The following is a 20,852-nucleotide window of genomic DNA, read 5'->3' as shown; positions in this document are numbered from 1 at the left end:
AAATAATGTAGATATATAAAGAACACAAAAATAAGAGCTAAAAAGGTACACTGCAAAACAGAATAGGAGAAAACATCAACCTAGAAAAACATGAACACATTTCCAGGTCCAGATAAAATCCCTGACTACCTATTGCAGCACTAGGACTGCCTTTTGGAAGAATATTTGGGAACGAATGTTTGAACTTTTCCCAGTTTGCTCCACTGGATTTATGTATAATGTTGAATTACTGAGCTGTAATTATAATCACCTTCCCATGCTCTCTATCCCATATCTGTTTACAGCTCTACGCTGAAGAGCTCGGCCAAAGCTGTACTTCACAAATATCCTAAATACCAAGCATTGGCAAAGCCAAGTGGGTTTGATGTTTGTACTGTATTCTATTGGCTTTAACAATACTGGTTTGTGGAATGGGACGCTTGTGGAGACCAAAACATATGATGTGTGGATGGTATAGAAAATAGTGTTCTTTCTTTTTTCTACCATCCATTTTGCAGACTCTTGTCAGTGCTCGCTCCCCAGTGAAAAAGCTACTCTCACCTATCGAATATAAACATAACAGTTGCGGGGAGGAGCTTCGCCGGCGACCAAGATGGCCGCGTGAGCTCGGAGCTCCGAAGACCTCCCGATCCTCCGCAATAATCCTGCTACCCATCCTGTCCCACGATTGTGGGAATCGACTGCTAAGCCGGTCCTGATGCGGCACCCGCTTTCGGAATGAAAATCTGACATTCCTGGACTCAGTTAGCTCGACGGACCCCGGAGGCCCCGCCCGCGTCATTGGCGACCGTCGAGGGATACAGTGGTGTCCTCCCATGGTGCCTCCCTGCCTGCGCTTCGTCCCCCCGATGGTTGCTTCTGATAATTGAGCGCCTTGCTGCACGGCCTCGACACCGGACCTTGGTAATACCGTTGTGTGCATTGCGCATATTGTACGAGGCTTCTTCGCCCCTGTTGACCGCCCGGTCCGTGAGTGCCAACATGGCGGGCAGAGGAGACCCGGACAAAGGCAAGTCTCAGCGGATCAACAGAAAACCATCCCAGTCCCAATCCACCATTCCGGAGCGATTTTCCCAGTCTAAGGGATCACCGGGACTGACGGGCCGCACTAAAGACTCGAGAAGGGATGAATCACCGGACGACTCTGAAATAACACTTCGGGACGTCATGGGTGCGATAACGGGGGTGAAGACGGAGATGCACACTCTCCGCGAGGAACTGTCCAACAAGGTTGACTCCCTGAAGATTGAGTTAAACCTCATCAGGACCGACCTCTGGAAGACTAACGACCGGGTGAAATCGCTGGATCTCAAGACTTCTAGCCTGGTCACTGATGTGTCTGATATTCAGACGGAGGTGCGTGACCTGAAGATGGCAAATGGACTGCTGGCGCGTCGACTGGACGAGTTCGAAGGCCGCGCGCAGCGGCAAAACGTTCGCATCACCGGGGTGCCGGAGAAGGCCGAAGAGGACTCGACTGAACTCTTTGTGGAGGACCTGGTGGTTAAGAACTTGGCGCCGGGGGGCCTGAGTAAGTTCTTTTCGGTGGAAAGGGCCCACAGGATACCGGGTGGGCCGCCGAAGTCGGGTGCCTCCCCTCGCCCTATCATCGCAAGGCTCTTCAACTATAGGGATAGAGACGCTATCCTGCAGGCATCGAGGACCGCGGGCCCTCTACGCTTCCAGAACTCTGAGGTGAACTTCTTCCCGGATTTCACTCAGGCAGTCCAGAAAAAGCGCCAGAGGTTTACGGGAGTGAAACGGAGACTGAGGGAGATGGGCCTGCGTTACTCCATGCTATATCCTGCCAAACTCCGCATCGAGCGTGACCACCGGACCTTCTTTTTTGACTTTCCAGACGAGGTGGGACACTGGCTTGATACCCTGCCCCAGGATCGACATGAACCGGCTGACCAGACGGAGGAGACCACCGGAGGCGCGGAAGCACAGGAATAACTGTTTATTCGCTTGACTTTCTGAGTGCTGGGTTGCCGTAAGGGACATCGACTTTAGACATTGCTGCTATTGTTTTGACTCGTTCTGTTAATAATATGGGGGATGACGGGGGGGGATGGGATGCCTCCTTTCTCCTCTGTGGGCTTCTTGTAGATTAGTTAAGGGGCGACAGGCACACTGCTAGTTGGGGTGGATTATAGTCTAATGCAGGGGTGCAGGGTGGTGGGTAGTTGGGGTGTGTTTTTTCAACTTCTTTCCATGTTTTACTCTTTGTCCTGGCTGAGGATCTATTGGACTGATATGTTATCATTGTGGGCGCCATTGCGGGTGGGGGGGAGGGGCGGAGCGTCCTTGATGATGGGGGGTAAATCTCTTAACTTGTTGAGCTGGAATGTGAACGGGTTGGGGGACCGCATTAAGAGGGGTGTCGTGTTACAGATGCTCAAGCGATGCTCGCCGGATGTGGTTTTTCTGCAAGAGACCCATCTAGTGGGTCACGCCTGTAAAGCTTTGAACAGACGTGGATTCAAAATGGTGGCACATTCGGGGTTCTCCTCGGGATCCAGAGGGGTGGGTATTATGGTGCGCATGTCCCTCCCGTTGGAGGTGGAGTCTGTGCTTGCGGATGAGAGAGGCAGATACGTGGCTGTGGTGGGCAAATGGGAGGGTCGCACGCTAGTTTTGGTTTCGGTTTATGTTCCCCCGGGGCTGCAGGAGACTACTTTCAGGGATCTGGGTGGCGCCATTTTAGGTCTCCCCGAGGGATTGTTGCTCATGGGTGGTGATTTCAACTCCGTAGTCTCGGGAGACTTGGACCGCTTCCCATCCAGAGACCTGCGTCCTTCCCAGTCCTGGCTACCCGATTTTCTGAGCTCCATGGGGATGGTTGATTGTTGGCGATTGTTGCACCCCACCCAGCGGCAATACACTTTCCTCTCGGATGCCCATGGTAGCCTTTCTAGAATAGATTATGTCCTCACCCCGGCTGCCCAGGCGCAGTCTGTGTCCACCGCGCGTCTCTTGGCTAGGGGTATTTCGGATCATTCCCCGGTTTGGGTCTCTTTTGATTTTCAGATACCCGCGTCCTCGCGGGTGGCTCCCATTAACCCATGGTACTTCCGCGACCCGAAGACCAGAGCACTCCTGGCTAAAGCTATGGATCGGTACTTTGCCGAGAACACTGGCTCCGTCGACTCTGCCGTCTCCCTTTGGGAGGCCTTTAAAACCGTGCTTCGTGGCGAGGCCTTCTCCCTGATTGCGGAGGCCCGCCGTCGGCGGGATGAGGATGTGGTGCGGCTGGAGTCCGATCTCGCTGACTTGAACTCCCAATTGGCGTTGGGCCCGTCTCCCGACCTACTTCACGCTCTCTCCCTCAAACAGTCCGAACTCCGGGCGACTGCCACTGACGCGGCGAAAGCCTTGAGCAGGAAGCAACAGGGCAGGATATACGACTCGGGTGACAAGGCGGGCAAACTCTTGGCGTGGTTGGATAGACGGGAACTCGCGTCCCGGGTGGTCCCAGAGTTGGTGGGAGCGGATGGCCTGTCCCTGACGGACCCGGCGGCTATAGTTGGGTCCTTCGCAGAATATTTTGAAGGGGTCTATACATCCGCGAATCCCCTCCCGGAGTCTGTTTCGGCTTCCCTCCTGGAAGACATCGAACTTCCCTGCCTCTCAGATCTCGAACGAGAAGACATGGATCGGGACCTGACCGTGGATGAGGTGGCCTTGGCGATCCGGTCGTTGCTCTCTGGCAAAGCGCCGGGACCCAACGGCATCCCGGTTGAGCTTTATAAACTCAAGGCCGACGCGCTCGCCACACCCTTGTTAAATATGTTTCTTGAAGCCCGCGAGGCAGGAGAACTCCCCCCCGACCAACGACTCGCCACCATTGTGGTGATACACAAGGAGGGAAAACCTCGTGATTTGTGCCGGTCCTACAGACCCATCTCACTCTTGAACGCAGAACCGAAGATCCTGGCCAAACTGTTGGCCAACCGGCTAGTGGGAGTGATCTCGGACGTGGTTCATCCGGACCAGTCTGGCTTCATACCGCACCGGAATACGGCGCTCAACTTGAGACGGCTTCACGCGGTCATGGCACGTGCTCATCTGCTTCGTGACCCCGCAGTTCTCGCCTCCCTCGACGCCACTATGGCCTTTGATTCGCTGGAGTGGAATTACCTATGGGCAGTCCTGGCCAAGTTGGGGTTTGGACCCGCTTATATCGGTTGGGTCCGGCTGCTGTACTCTGCTCCACTGGCTAATGTGACTGTTAATGGTCGGTTGTCGGCCCCCTTTGCGTTGCACAGGGGCACTAGACAAGGATGCCCGCTCTCGCCGCTCCTGTTCGCCCTGGCGCTTGAGCCCCTGGCGGCTTGGATCAGGACACACCCCGATATCTCCGGGATAACGTGGTCCCCAGGTTTTGAGGACCGGGTGTCGCTTTACGCGGACGACATCCTTTTGTATCTTACTTCTCCCTGCCGCTCGCTCATTGTAGTTTTTGACCTGTTGGGGACCTTTGGGGCCCACTCGGGCCTGGTGATCAACTGGTCTAAGTCCTCTCTGTACACGCTGTGTGGAGACACTCCGCGCCTTCCCCGTGGGTGCTCAATACAGATAGCCCAGCAGGGCTTCCGGTATTTGGGCATTTATGTGTCACGGGACTCCCGAGCCCGATACTTACACAATCTACTTCCACCATTGGTGCGGCTGCGCCGGGACGTCGAGGGTTGGAAGAAGCTACCGATCTCCCTGATGGGCAGAGCTGCGTTGTTTAAAATGATGGCGCTGCCTCGCTTCCTTTACGCACTGCAGAATACCCAGGATCCCGTGCCAGCCAAATACTTTGGGGAGATCGAATCCTTGCAGCGAGCGCTGTTGTGGGATGGCAGACCACGAATCTCGTTGGTCAAGCTGACCATACCTTGCTATGATGGGGGTATCGCCCTGCCTGATGTGCGACGCTAATACTGGGCGTCCCAGCTCGCGGCAATCAACCATGGCCTCTACGGCCCGGCGACCAACCCGGGCTACGCCATGGATCGGTGGCTCGTGGGTGACGGGAACTATTATAGAGCCTTATACTCCAGGTCTCTGGATCGGAAGCTGACGGGCCCCACTAAGACGATGGTGCACATATGGCGTGCAGTCACTGACACCTTGGGCTGGAAAGATAGGATTACCATGGCCACCCCACTGTACGACTCAGACATACTGGGGAAGCTGTGGCATACTAAGGGCTTCGACAGATGGGACACCATTGGGATATCTAAGGTTGGGGACATGATGGCAGGGGGAAGAGTCAAGTCGTTTGAGGTGCTGCAATCTGAGTTCCAACTGGCGGCGACTGAATATTTCCGACACGCCCAGCTTAGCCACGCCCTCTCCCCCCATATATCGGAGGGGGAGGCGATCCCCGAATCGTCGCCCCTGGAGGATCGGGTGCTGGACGGTCACATGCCGGACAGCGCTATCTCCCTGACGTACAAGAAGCTAATTAATGCGAGAGTTGATTTGCTTGAGCGATTGAGAGAGCACTGGGTGAATGATGGCATAGAGGTGGACGACGAGGAGTGGCAGTCGGCGGTCTCCTCCCCTAGAGAGGTGGCCATGTCAGCAAGGCTCCGCCTTGTTCAGTTAAAGATACTGCACAGGGTGTATGTCACCGGCCCCAGACTCATACATATGGGGCTCTCAACGGACGGTCTGTGCCGGCGGGGATGTGGAATGCTTGCGACCTTCATGCACATCATATGGGAATGTCCTGGAGTGGCCCGATATTGGACACGAGTGCATGAGGTGATGGAAGAAGTGACTGGTGTGGCCCTACCGGCTGAGGCCCGGCGATGCCTCCTCAATATTTGGTGCCCGAATGATTACAGCGTTGCCCAGACCCGTTGGGTCACCTTGGGCAACATGGTGGCCAAGAGAGACATCGCCCAGAAATGGGGTGCGCCTGCTCCCCCCTCGCTCAGCTTATGGGAAACCAGTATGGACTGGTGCATGCTGCGTGAAAAGACGATGTATGTGGCCAGGGGCAAACCTAGAATGTGGAGGTCTGTGTGGGGTGCTTGGAACTCCTATAGAGGTGATATTTGCGACCCCCCTGTGGAGATGGACTCCGATGTCCGGCTTTCCCCGTAGTGCCCCTACCCGTGGTTCCAGATAATTTATCCTGGTGTGCTACCTCCCACGTGCCTTACTGTTGTCATTCTTGTTGTGTGCTGTCTTGGGTGTGAGGCCCTCGACCCCCTCCCGCTACATAAGTCCGCTGTTTCTGTACCGTCCTCAGCCTAACTTCTTCTTACTTAACTTTCTTTCGTGCTTAAGGCACACTTCTTTCTTCTGGCCTTTGAGGCCTTCTTATTTTTCTTGGTTTCTTTATTTCCCAAGTTCGATATTATTTGAAAATTAAACCTGATTGCTTCTGTCTATAGTATTGTACACGACCTTACTTGCTACCTCGATGCTGCCTGGCCTCCGGGATGTATGGCTGAATAGCGGTGTACTTTTTCTACAAATAAAGGTTTTCCAAAAAAAAAAAAAAAAAAAAAACATGACAGTTGCTTTTAATGGTAGCATAGCAATGGAGAATGTACAAGAATTTTTAAGATGGCTGCTGTGTTTGTAATCAGTTCGCAAGTTGTGAACCAGCACTGGGAGGCGAAAGCTGACAAAGTCATCTGAAAAATGAATGCTACAGAAAATAAAGCAACTCTTTTTTCTGTGGCATCCATTTTTTCCAGATGATTTCGTCAGTGCTTGCTCCTGGCTGCTAGAATACTATTTACACTCCAAAAGCGGCAGCAGGATACACCTCAAAAGGGCATAGAAAAACAGTGACACCAAAATACTCCAGTTGACTTATCCAATCCAAGTTGTGATACACAATGTTGCAAGAAAATGGCTGAAAGTTCTCAGGCAAAATAAGCCAATGGCTGAAAGAGGCTGACTCAAAGGCCATTTTGATAAATATAGAATATAATATGTGAGCTATAAACTGTATAAGAACCATACACATCAAACGGAAAAAGAAATTGGACAGTATCACCCACGCCACAGGGATCCAAGAAAATGTATTGACCTTTTCAGGAGATCAAGTCCACGCCACTTAGCACCCTTAATGCATCAAGAAGAACAATGTAGGCACATTTACTCTACTCCAATGGAAAGGTAACTATTTGTTATGCTCGCTAATAGCTGTCATTGGTCACTGCTGTTGAAGTGTCAGATAATGGACCATAATTAGTGGCTCAAGGTGGAGATGTGCTTGTGTGCGCACCAACGTGGGCGCACCTCAACAGACATCAAAAGACCCCGCTCTTCTTTATCATCTTTCATATCAAGCCTGTGAGTAAGACGGTTCAAGGTTCAGACCATCACTCAGTTCACCCCTGTAAATAATCATGAAATGTACTGAAAGCACTGCCGTGGTGAGTCAATGTTGAAAGCCAGCCATTAACCTGCAGTTCTCACTCACGCGTTTCAACTGATAACCTTCTAACTTCTCATCTGCAGTTAGATTTTTCACATCAACTGCTGTTAATTTGGATTCCATTTGGAGTAAAAATGCAGAGTGGTGTGTACAAGAGCGAGTGGAACTTTATGGGTTGTGACAAAATGTGCTCAAATCTGTAAATAAGAAAATTTGAACATAATCCGATCAGTTTTTTAAAGTGATTGTGTTGGAACTGGCACTTTCTGGTTGTTTGAGGTGGCGCACCAGCCAGGCAGAACCTACCACTCCCGTCAGGGGCGGGAGATTACACACACTGAGCTCACACTCGACGAGTCGGCCCTCTCGGGTCCCGCAACCAGTGAATTCGCTCACCACCAACAAGACGCGTATGCGTGCCAAGGTTTCCACGATGAGGGGTCCACACCTTAAATGCAGGCCAGACATCGGGCTCCACACAAGGCAATCTGGTCTTCAGGCACTGTTCTTAGTTCCACGCTGTGTTACCAGTTGGCATCCAGCAGACATTGTGGGGACTTGAGAGGGCAACGCGCTTCAGATGCCACAGGTAAACAGTGTGGGCTCCCTCTTAGGAAATCTTTGATGTCCCTGAGACCTCCAAAAGAACAGGGGGTAAGCTCAGCAAGCACTTGGAGAGCATACTTCAGGTTGCTACACAGAAGCAAGTAGTTGGCCCAGGCCATCCACTATTCAGGAAGGGCATGATGTCCCTTTCAATTGTAGTAATCCTCCTTGTACACAACAGAGTCCTCTGGCAATGTGAACCATGTAGTCCAGGTTCTCAGATCCTACGTCTCCACAAGCGTATCTCACCTTGTGCTGAAGAGTGGCACCAGTAGTTATTCTGGAGTGTGTCTTTGAAATTGAGGGTTGTTCAAAGGGTCTCCCTTTGAATCACAGATGTCTCCCCTTAATTTCAGTCCTGTCTGCCATGAGGCCGTGGAATGCAGATCTTTATCTTTAGTGGGGACATGATCTGGTCCCAGAGGCCAAGTGTCAAAACCACTTCCTCAAATCTCTCCAGCCAGCCCACAAATGGCAGAGGTCCGTTATACTAGTTGCATGTTTAGTGTTTTAAGCTGTCACTGGGAAATGCCCAGATGTACTCCTCCAACCTCCAGAGTGGATTTGAGTTAAGCACCAAGGCATACGAACATTTCTAGCACAGAAATGCCCACTTTCAAGTTGTGGCATTTCTGCAGGAATTATGACAAATCCACCTTTATCACTGGAAAGGGGACGTCGTTGTGAATCATGAAGCTGCTCCGCTGCATTCCACTATTGCAGTATGAAGTGGTTTCAACCATTTTTCCATGTCAGCCTATAGGTAGAGCAAACCTCATAGGCAGTGAAAACACGCATGGGTATTCCTTATTACCTGGGCAGGGGACCCACGTGTACCTGCCCTGCCTTTCGCCTTCCACTCGCTTCACCTCTTAAGACGTACCCTCGGGATACTAATGTGAAAGTAAAAGGTCCTCTCAGGATGGCTAGTGACATTAACAGTTTGAGCAAACGTGCAATTACGTGCATCAGTCTCACTGTGCATGTCTTTAAGATCACCATTGATGCAAAGCACTCACAAGCCTGCAGTGGCGGGCTGGACACGTATTTAAGAGCATTGTTGGTACAAAGCGCATAACAACCTACTGTGGCATGCTGGACACATATTTAGGAGTACCATCAGTTAAAAGGGCATACCAGCCTGCAATGGCAGGCTGGACACTTATTTAGGAGCATCATAGCTGCAAATCACTCACCAGCCTGCAATAGCAGGCCGGACACGTATTGAGGAGCAGCATCAGTCCAGAGCGCATACCAGCCTTAAATGGCAGGCTGGACATGTATTTAGGACCATCATTGGTGCAAAACACATGGCAGACAGGACACATATTGAGGATCACCATCGGTTCAGAGTGCACACCAGCCTCCAATGGCAGGCTGGACATGTATTTAAGAGCATCATCAGTACGAGTGTGCACTCCAGTCTGCAATGACAGGCCGGACACGTATTTAGGAGCACCATCGGTGCAAAGCACATACCAGCCTGTAATGTTAGGCTGGACACATATTTAGGACCACCATTGGTGCAACGCACACACCAGCCTGCAATGACAGGCTAGACACACATTGAGGAGCACCATCGGTATGGGGCGCACACCAGCCTGCAATGGCAGACCTGACACGTGTTTAGCAGCACCATTGATGCAAAGTGCGTACCAGGCCGCAATGGCAGTCTGGACATGTATTTAGGAATGCTATTGGCTTGAGTGTTCACACATTCAATGACACAATTGGTGTCAGTGTGCACACCATCCTGCACTGGCAGGCTGGACCCAGGTCTTCAAACATAATAGGTGCGAGTGTGTACCCACCGGCCAGCTGTGGAAGACCTGACCAAGGCTTTTAGAACTTCAGGTGAGCACCACTTCCTAACGTGTGTAGGAAGGGCATGCACACTTTCACACTGCACTTACAGTGGGAAAGTGCCTCAGGGCCCTAATGCCTTAACAAGAAAATTGGCCACACTCAGGAAGTGTCCCATCGGAAGAGCCGACTCCTTGGGTCCGGAAAACCCACATGGGGTTCATCCCTACCCGGGAAGTGCACACACAGATGTACCTACCCGGCCACTCACCTACCCCAGTTTGGTGGCAGTGAACGGTGGCAGGGTCGGCTACAGTGTGAAACTGACTAACCTGAGTATGAAACATTTTTGACAGCCTATTCAGGTGGGTGGCACAATCAGTGCGGTGTCCCCCTATTAGCCAGTTTCGAACCTGCCCTGGGTATGTACTGTACCTTTTTACAGGGCACTCATAGGTACCACACCTTACCCAATGAATCAAGTAAGCATCCTATCTTGACAGGTTCAAGAAGGGCGCACGCACTTTCCCACTGCAGTACAGTGGGACAGTGCCCAGAAACCTACGGTCACAACATGAGAGTTGGCAAAAACCAGGAGGACAAAAACTAAAACGTTTTCAATAAAATACCCCTAAAAAGGGCCATGTCCAACATATTCCTTTGAATTAATGAAGGACAAATTAAATTAACTCCTGAATTATCAAAGTATTGCTTGGAGAACTTAAATGCTCTATACCTTCTAATTTCTAATTTAATTTCTAATTTAAAACATTTGTAGAGCGCGGCGTACACCTTGCGGTTTCTTGGCGCTGGGGGTTGAGTAACTGAGGGAGAAAGACCAGGAAAAGAATGAGATAAGTTTAGGCGGGGAAAGCCTGGCAGAAGAGGAAGGTTTTCAGATCTCTACGGAAGGAGAGGTAGTGGGATGCGGAGCGGAGATGGTCTGGAAGTGAGTTCCAGAAAGTGGGGGCCAGAAATGAGAAGTTAGACCCGCCCCACTTTTTGCGTGAGAAGCGGGGGATCTGGAGAAGAGACTTGGAGGAAGACCGGAGATCTCTTGCGGGGACATAAGGTTTGACTAGTGAGGAGATGAAGGCGGGGGCAGTGCCCTGACGGGCCTGAAAGACCATGCATCCGATCTTAAAGAGGGAGCGTTGTTTCACGGGGAGCCAATGGAGCTCCTTTAGAAGGGGAGTGGAGTGGTGGTAGCGTGGAAGACCGTATACCAACCGAGCCGCCTGGTTCTGGATGGTTTGGAGTCTGCGCAGGCTGTACGCTGGAATGCCATGATAAAGGGCGTTGGCGTAGTCCAATCGCGAAATTACCAGGGCGGCTATGATGATCTTTAGTGCCTGGGGGGAGAAGAAACGGGAGACAGAGCGGATAGTTCGGAGAGTGAGGAAACAGGAGGAAACCACAGAGCTGATTTGAGAGTGAAGAGTGAGCTGATTATTGATTTTGACACCCAGTGTTTTGACAGTGGTAGAGGGGGATGGTGCCGGGCCAAGAGCGGGGGCCAGAAAAGAGAGTTCCAGGGGCTGGATGAACCACCAGTGAGAACCAGCTCGGTTTTGTCCGGGTTCAGTTTAAGATGGTTGTGGTTCATCCAGTCCCAGATAAATGTCATAGTTGACTGGAAATTAGAGACCGAGAGAGAAGAAGGGGATAGATCAAAGATGAGCTGGAGGTCATCCGCGTAATTGTAGACGGTGACCTCCAGCTGCTGGAGTGCAAAGATAAGAGGGAAGATATAAAGATTGAAAAGTAAAGGAGAGAGAGAAGAGCCCTGGGGGACCCCGCAGGTGACAGGGAGAGGGGTGGAAGTGAAATCGCCTAGTCGAACCGCCTGGGTGCGGTCCCTCAGAAAGGAGGAGAGCCAGATCAGAGCTGATCCCCCGATGCCGGCCGCCTTGACACGGGAAAGTAAGATGGTATGGTCCACCGTGTCAAAGGCGGCGGAGACCTTCATCAATTGGTTCCCATTCCTAAAGCTATCCATACTTCAGCTGTACAAAAGCCATTCAAAATCAACTGATTGCTTAATCAACAAAAAATTAAGATGTTCCTCCCATTTCAAAAAGCTGTTTAAATATGTAAGTGTGCCTCGTCCATGTAAAAAATAGGGATGGGTGATAAACTCCGCCCCGCCGGCGGAGTTTCGTGGAGTTTTGCCCACTCTGCACTCTGCCTGGAGCGTGAAGTTCTGGAAAAAGTCTGCAAACCACTGCGTGGTGGAGTTTTTCTCATGCACAGCTCACCAACAGTAAGTTGGCGAGCATAAGCGAGAAAAAAGTGAGCACTAGGACAAGCCCCGCCAAGATTTCTCAAGGCTTGTGGTCACAGCAGGTCGCTATCGTTCGTGTTGAGAATGCTGCTGCTCAAGTAGAAAATCTATTCTAGAGGCAGAAAGAAACTGTGTCCCCTGCCGCAGACAGGGTGCCGTTCGCGCTGATTTTACAGTGTGGTACTTCTCCCTGCGCTAAAAATCAGCGCGAGTTGCGTGATGTGTTGCAAGTCCGCCATTCGCGGAACTCTGTAAAATCTCGTGGAGTTTTTATGTAACTCCGCAAAATTCTGCTAAGTAAAGCTCAGTGAATTCCGCCCACCCATAGTAAAAAGTTGGTGTCACCTATGAATGTTGATCTTACACAAAGAAAGAGTGACCTAGATGAGATGTGGGCATTCCAGTTCAGTGTCACAGTACTAATAAGCAAAATGCAATGCAAATAAGGTGAACATCCAAACAATTCATGGACACATAAGGCATGGGCAGAGTGGACAACTGCCCAGGGCCCTTACGTTCGATGGGGCTCTCTGGGAAAGTGAAAGTTCTCTCTAGCTCACTCCACTGTATCTCTGAGTCTTAACTTTGTCATATAATTCAATATTGTTAGGCAACATAGTGCTTGAATTAACAAAGAAGAGTAATAAAATGCAAAGTAGTTCAAACAGGGGCCATCAAAATAATTCTGGCCCGGGGCCGCCAAAATCCTTAAGATCACACTCACATAATTGTATATTTGTCGTCATTTACAATCGCTTGCAATTCTTTTCCCACGTGATGTGCACTTCAGATCTTACATCTGAATGATCCAGTTGTAAGTAACGGAGAAGTTTGTGTTGGTGCATCAAAAATCTGGAACTTTCGTGAACTGACTCCAGGAAAACTTCCTGTGCGATAATGCCTTCTGGCATCCATGTTGGGTGAGCCAATGTAAGTCTAATGTATATTTTTTCCCAAGAAGGACCAAACCAGCCATTCCTCCCCAAGAGACTCGCATCTGATCAGAAAGGAGGTGCCTCACATTTTGCAGTACGTTGGCAGTCTTGTTCTTCAAAAAAAGTTTCTGAATGGCTCCAAACCCACTAGCAAACATAGGACGGAAGGCAAACTTTCACACGCACTGAGGTTGGTAAACAGTTCAGTGACCTTAAATGGCCTGTCTCGGCCTGCATCCTCCTGAATGGTACCCTTCAGCCAGGGCAGCAATGCAACATGATGCCCGCTTACAGAATGTGGTGACCGGCTCTGGCCCGCCTATCTTATACATGGTTTAGGCATTTGGTCGCCGTATGTGCCCCCCCCCCCCCCCCCTACGTTTCTGGAGTTGTAGGGGCCTGCGGTAAGCCCTTGTCTTCACCTTCGCAGATCTAACTACGTCAGAAGTCTTAAAAGATGCTTATGCGCCTCAAGGGTAAGCTTTATACAGCCATGAACTTCTTCCGGGTTGTGGAAGGAAATAGCAAAGAACTGGTTACCTCTGAACAGGCCTCTCTCTAGAGAACACAAGATCCCCAGTGATATTTTGTTGTGACGAAACAACAAGCGGGGTCTTGTGACCTCTACGGAGTGACATCCTCGTTCAGAGGTCACTATTATCTGTCACAGCTCGGCACAACTTCCAGGCTGCGTGCTTAGTCTAGCATCCATCAAAGTGAAGTTCCCTCAGAGTTAACATGTCCAAAATGTTGATGTTTTTAGAAAAAATGTATGTTCTGATGTGTGAAAACCCTGAACTTGCGATGCCTAATGCATTCCATATGACCGAAACACATTTCCTGGTGTCTTTATGAATGATTTATAAATGCACAAAAGATGTTACAAATCCCATATATCAATGGCGCTGAGATACGACTGATATAATGTAAGCAGCCCACTTGTCCTTTTAATATTTCGCTTCAGAAGAATATGCACACGTAATCAGATATCACCACAAACTATTCGCTGCTTCTGTTTTGAAGGGTGACGCACACCTTTCGTCGTAGCAGGAGCATAGTGTTTATGTGAATGGGGATAGGTGTCACTCAGACTAGACGAGTGCTCACAGCGCATCCGCGGCGCTTACGTGTGAAATGAAGAGGCCCACGTTGCACGCCAGGGTGACGTTGAGGGGACAGAAAGTTAGTGTTGCTCCCCAGTCACAGTAGAGTAGACAACCCCCATCGCCCATCCCCCGTTAGATGTACAGAAGCGACAATCAAGCGGAATCTGGGGGTCTTGGACACTGCACCCCCTCTGCCCCCAACGTCGTCACTTTTAAGCTCGTCCTGGGGAACCAGTGGGGCTTTTTTAGGTGAATTCTTAAGCGCAAGTTCGCAAAGGACCCCTGCACGACGCCCCACCAAAAAGTGTATTTCACATGACCCTTCTAGTGCCTGGTTTTGCACCTACTAGGGTGTGAGTGCGACTCTCCAGGACTATTGGGCCATGTAAGGGGCGGAACCAGAAAGACAACACCGATAACTAACTATACCTGATGAACGGGACTAAATGTGGTGTGCAGAAAGCGTAGGCCATCTGAATTCCAATTGCCCCTGTGGCTTGTAGGTGAACCAAAACTATGACGTATCAATCATGCCAATAGCCATGATGCAAGCAAATAGCCCCCCCCCCCCCCCCCAAGCCAAGCACCACGGTTGGGTAGTAAAAGACAGCCATAGTCGGGGTGCAGAGGGACACTCAATCAGGTCAGGAGCGTAGCTGGTGTGGCGGGGGGTGGGGATTGGGGGGGGGGCGTGTTTCACCCCCTTTATAAATGGATTATTTAATAAACAGTTGGACACAGGAGCTTTCAGTCGGGTGTGGTAAGGTGTCTTTCGGATTTTCACCTGGGATTCTTAATTACTCTCGCAGACAAAAAGCACACAGACCTGCCTCGGTTTTGTAGGTCTTAAAACATGGTTGGGTACAAAATGCTGTGTTTTAAGTATCTCTTAAAATCCCTTTCACTTTCATCTGACCCCCTCTAGCCCCCCACGCACTGCTTCTCATATAATGAATAACATGTTATTACAGCATGATTGTCGGGAAATGTGAAGCCCCCCCTCATATAGACCAAGCTACGCCCCTGTCGTCATTAACCTAGGCCCCAGTGCTACTACACCTGCTGCACGTTGATAGCTACACCCCCAGGCTGTGTTTAATGAACGTGGAGCAGATGTATACTGTTGAAAACTGTATGCATATTCATTTCAAATTCATCCATGTACAAACAGGCAGTTTAATTGTATTTTTGATATTGGGTATAGCAAAGCTATCTATAGTGGTGCCTTCAAAAGTCATAAGTATAGTAAAAAAACAAAAAACAAAAAAACATATTGCGTTCCATAGCTCCCCATTCCCGCCAGCACTGCTCTGTGGTGAAGTTGCGTGGCCCACGCTGCGCGGGTCAGCGCTAGACTGGGGACAAACTGCACTGGAAACAACTGCCGAGCCCGCGCGGTGCGAGTGAGGTGCACGGTGCGTGGTGCGTGTTGCGTGGTGCGTGAGCTCCAGCAGTTCGCAGCAGAGGGAGGCTAGCAGGCTTGCACAGTCATTACAGTGGGTTTGTTGTGCTGCTGAGACGCTGGGAGCTATCTTTACCCGGAGCGCTGGCGGGGGGCTCGCGTGTAAAGGAAGCCCTGCACAGCGTTGGGGTGTAACCTGACCCCCCACCCCGGGTTCACGCAGACAGAGCACTCTCTCCGACAGCTGCAGCCAAGGTCTGCAGCAGGGCGCACTGTCAAAGTCAGCCCTAACAGTAAACACAGACGCACAGCCGGGCGCAGACACTCACTCCAGCCTACCTTTCCAGTCGCAGGGCTGCTCCAAAGCGCATAAATCCGAGAAGAAAAACTCCAGGAGGGACCGACACAAAGATGCTGCCTGTCACTCCACACCAGGGCGAAGACGGGTCAAATCCATAATCTGTCAGCGCCAGAGAGACAATTTCTGGGAGAAATCTCGGCGCAGGAACTCAGCTGGAAAGCCTCTGCAGTGAAAAAGTTAGCCCGCTGTCTCCAGTGCGCTCGAAGCGCCTAGACGTCCCGTGGGACCTGCAGTTTTAGCCCGCTGTCTCCGATGCGCCCGAAGCGCCTAGACGTCCCCTGGGACCTGCAGTTTTAGCCCGCTGTCTCCGATGCGCCCGAAGCGCCTAGACGTCCCCTGGGACCTGCAGTTCCGCGCCGCGGTCCTCGCACTGCAGCTCCTAGGCGCTAAGAAACCCAGGAGCAGCCAGGCGAAGGATAAATAACCCGAGAAGTTGAGACCGTGCGTGAGATGCACCAGGCAGCGCGGGCTGTACAGTGCAGCAGGAAGCGAGCAGGCACAGCGCCTGCTCACACACAGGCTCCGGTGTCACGTTTCACCGGCGGCAGCTGGCGGCTCCAGCCCGCGGCTGAGAGGACCCCTTCATAGCATGACAGCTCACTCCTCAAATATCCTGCGAGTGACACTGGGGGCCGTCAGCTGTGCCAGGCTCCAGGCACAGGGGCAGGTGTGGGCGCTGCCTGCGGAGGATGCTCTTCACCGCCAGGCTACCTCACCAGCTTACGTATGCTGCTGCCCAGCGCTGCAAACGCACTACAGTTTTCATCTGCTGAAACGCGCCAACACGAGCTCTCCAGACATGCATGTACAGTGAGTGCAACACGGGAAGGACAAGTCCACGTGTTTCTGACACTCAGCACGCAGGTCTCTGCGACCAGCTTAGAGGTTATTTACTATATCTAAACCTTTCACAGGATGAAAGAATGCACCTGCCTAGAGCGACTGAACACAGTTTGGTTAGCGCGAGTAAATATGAAACAGAAAAGCAGTGAGCACAGCGACGGAGGCAGTGATTGACGGTGATGGTGTTAATTTGTAAATTCATTTGCACCTGAAGTTTGAGAGCATGATCTTGCCAGGGTGACAGTGGCCTGATGCCGTCGTTTATTTTTTTTACTTTTGCGCGACTTGTGCAACTACTACTAGCCTTGTCATCAGTCTGACACATTTAACGTTTAAAATAGACGAGTAAGTAAGTAATTTATTCCATCAATGTATGATCATTTAATCACCAAGTAAAATTATACTCGTAAAATACAATTCTAAAATAAACATTTTACGGCATCAATATAAAAACTACTATACAGAAATAAAAAGACATTTTACTACATCATTAATATATAAGCAGCCATATAAAAAAAGACAATCGCAGTAGTTTCCAAACTACTTTATAGCCGTAGGAAGAGTAGTTCCAGTGGGTGGCTAACAGTTTAGTCCTAATATGCCAGGCAAAAAGCAATTACCTTGATATAGAAAACATTAGCCATTCTGTATTATCAGATCTTAAAATTTGCATGGCTTCTACAGGTCGTGAAATAGACACCAGGCAGCAAACCAGGCTTCTCCACCTTCTTCTAGTCTTTACATTTTCAGGGCAGAAAAACATCCAATGTTCTATGGATTCAGGGCAGGCGCTAGACACAGGACAGATTGAGGTTACAATGAGCTGCTTCCATTTGCTTTTACTGAAATTCACAGGACAAGTTCCCATACCTAAATTGTAAATAAAGTGCTTGTGTAAAGTGGTTCTATCTGATCCATAAATGTCTCCAACAAGAAAGTACATTTGATATCCAAGATCCGTTAAGTTAAAGTGCCAAGTGCTAGAGGATTCAGGAGGGAACCCTGCATATAATCCCATATCCTCGCCTTTAGTAGAGGCACCAAATGTGTAGTCATGGACTTTGGATACTCCCATAGATCCCTCAAATCTAGTCTGTACAACCATTGTTTGATCTTCTTGAACCAATCAATTGGTCCTGCCGCTGTGTCTAATGATTATACTTTGGCAACAGCTTCTTTGATAGGAATCAAAAATTAGCTAGCATTCGCGCCAAGAATTTTCAATTCTATTAAGGACACGGAGGCGAGGATTATGCGATCTCTTTCTTTACTGTTAAAATCACAGCAGCCAATAAACACACAGTTTAATATGAAAAAAACTACATTGTCCATGATGCTTAGCCTTAGCCACGCCTCCTTAGCCCTCATAAGAGCCCTGGTAACAGTCCCATCTTCCTCTTTCTTTGCTCGAACTTGCAGAAAAAGTCCAATAACCAAACAGTCTTAATATTCTCCAACATGGAAATAACCGGAATTCAGTTCCAACTCAAGTCTTCAACGGAAGAATCTTCATTCTTTTTGCTTGTCAGCGCCTAGAAAAAACAAATATGAACAACCCGTAACTTCTGTTTAATATCAGCATAAGCTACTTCACAACGGGCGGGTAAGCATGATCAAACATTGAACATAGCCGGGATAATCCTCGCCTCCGTGTCCTTAAAAGAATTGAAAATTCTTGGCGCGAATGCTAGCTAATTTTTGATTCTATTACAGAATCCGGTAGCTTCAGATTATGCTAGTTTAACGCTTTATCAAAAACAACAGATGTTATGTCTCCCACCGGCTTATAATAAAATTGTTTGAATGTCGACTCAGACGACCAGTCTTCATAACGCATGATATCCTGAATGTTAGCTCCTATGACTTGGATGCCATGGCACCACGCACTGAATGTGCCCCAAACAGTTGAACATCAATACCAGCCTCTTTCATGATAAACTTAAGCCATCTGGCAATGGTGGCAGCGGACACAGGTTTGAATGGTTTTTGCACGGCAATCAAAAGTTGGGTGACACCAGTCGGTCTCAGAGAAAGAGTACTTTCCTCGTAAGTTTTCAAGCATTGGACTACACATAGCTTTGCATTACTGGGAAAAGCATTACATTCAACATGCCTAGATAGAGTTTTTGTATGACCAGTAATAGTAAAAGAAACTCCTTCCAGCGTAAATACTCTACCTGTAACCTCCAGTGCACGTACATCCGATGAACGTCTGCAAGCCGACAAACATAACAGCATAGCTAACTTTGCATACAGCGGATTTCTCGACAGCAGGTTGTTAGAAGGCCAAGAATCGAAGAGTTTGATCACTAAGGAAACATCCCACAACCCAGAATACTCGGGTTTAGGAGGATTTGCCACTCGTATGCCCTTAAGGAGTTTGCATACAAACGGGTGCATACCCTCTGGTTTCCCGTCAATGTTGGTATGCCCGCGGAAATGGGCGACCTGAAATTATTCACTGATCTATAGGCCAGACCGCTAGCCGCCTTTTCTGACAAAAAATCAACAATATGGGAAAGTCCTGCCCCCACGGGATCCAAGTCCCGTTCCCCGCACCAACACAACCAGCTCTTCCAGGCTGACGAGTATTGCTTCCTCGTGGATGGGGCCCTAGATTGTTTGATGAAATCAGAAGCCGTTCCCGAAACTCCAGGTAAGTCCCACTGTTGCCTGAAAGCCTTCATGCCGTCAGCGATAGGCGTTGTGACAGAATTAACGGGTGCAGATCCCTGAGAGGTACCAGGAGAACAGACTCCGACCAATGGAGCATTCTGGGGGGGTCGCAGCACATCCCCAGCAGAACTGGGAACCAAGGCTGCGACCTCCACAGAGGCGTCACTAACACAACCTCCGCTCTCTACTTGAGAATATGAGAAGTCACTCGCGGAATGAGAAGGAAAGGTGGGAACGTGTAGTTCACTGTCCCCAACCAATCCTGCAGAAATGCATCCGTAGCTGCCGCCGCTGGATCCGGCATCCAACTGAAAAACCTGGCGAGTTGTCGGTTCAGCCTGAATGCAAACAAATCGATCTGGAACGGACCCCACAGGTCCCGTAACCACTGGAACATTCTGGGAAGAAGCTGCCAATCGCTGTAATCCCTGAGATGTCTCAAATTCCAGTCCGCTACGACATTGGACTGTCCTGGAATGTACTCCGTTATCACCGTGATCTGGCGATTGAGGCAATAGTGCCAGAAGTCCTTGGCTATCTCCACTAACATGGATGATCTCATCCCCCACAATTTGTTTATGTACCGCACCGCAGACACGCTGTCCATTTGAAGGAGAATGCAACATGAAGTCTGCTGGGGGGACAGGGTCCGAATCGCAAACGACCCTGCGAGAAGCTCTAGACAATTTATGTGCAATTCTAGCTCCTGAGGTGACCACCTGCCTCCTGTGGAAACATCGCCGCAGCGCACTACCCAGCCCCAACGGCTGGCGTCGGACTCTATAACCACCTCGGGTTGAGAGCCGAAAATGGCTCTGCCGTTCCATGCCTCTACATGGCTCAACCACCAACGCATCTCGTCTCTCACCTCCTGCGACAGAGGAACTAGATCGGTATAAGCCAGACCTCTCTGAAGATGTTGTATCTTGAGCCTCTGTAGCGCTCTGTAATGAAGGGGTCCAGGGAATATTGCCTGAATGGACGATGCCAACAACCCCACTACTCTGGCGATCGCCCTGAGTGAGACCATCTGTTTGCTGAGAAGAGACACAATCTCCTTCTTCAGGTCCTTCAACTTGGACTTTGGAAGACTCAACTGAGCCGACAGGGAATTGATCACAAAACCCAGAAAGTCAGTCGATTGCGACGGAGTCAGAGCCGATTTGGCCTGATTAATCACAAACCCTAGGTTCTGTATCAATGAGATAGTCATCTGCAGATGTTGGGTTACCAGCTCCGGACTATGAGCAATGATCAGGATGTCGTCCAGATAAATTATCAAGCGCACTCCCTGTTCCCAGAGATGCGCGACCACCGGCTTCAAAACCTTGGTGAAGCACCAAGGAGCCGAGGAAAGCCCCAAAGGAAGGGCCAAATACTCGAACCACTGACCGTTCCAGTGAAACTGAAGGAAACAACGGTATGGAGGATAAATGGGGA

General features: G+C 50.0%; 1 protein-coding gene across 1 annotated transcript in view; it reads right to left on the bottom strand.

The window, feature by feature from the left end:
* The window catches only part of ARHGAP24 (Rho GTPase activating protein 24), a 1,593,044-nt gene extending 1,576,679 nt beyond the window's left edge, over window positions 1–16,365 (bottom strand). Inside the window, exon 1 of the mRNA XM_086961877.1 lies at window positions 15,872–16,365. The gene's annotated coding sequence lies outside the window, so the exon portion shown is untranslated. The remainder of the gene's footprint in view (window positions 1–15,871) is intronic.
* Between the last annotated feature and the right edge of the window lie 4,487 nt (window positions 16,366–20,852).

This window comes from Lissotriton vulgaris, chromosome 3_1 (assembly GCF_964263255.1).
Source record: "Lissotriton vulgaris chromosome 3_1, aLisVul1.2, whole genome shotgun sequence".
NCBI classification, from domain to species: Eukaryota; Metazoa; Chordata; class Amphibia; order Caudata; family Salamandridae; genus Lissotriton; species Lissotriton vulgaris.
This window is presented reverse-complemented; position numbering and strand designations above follow the sequence as displayed.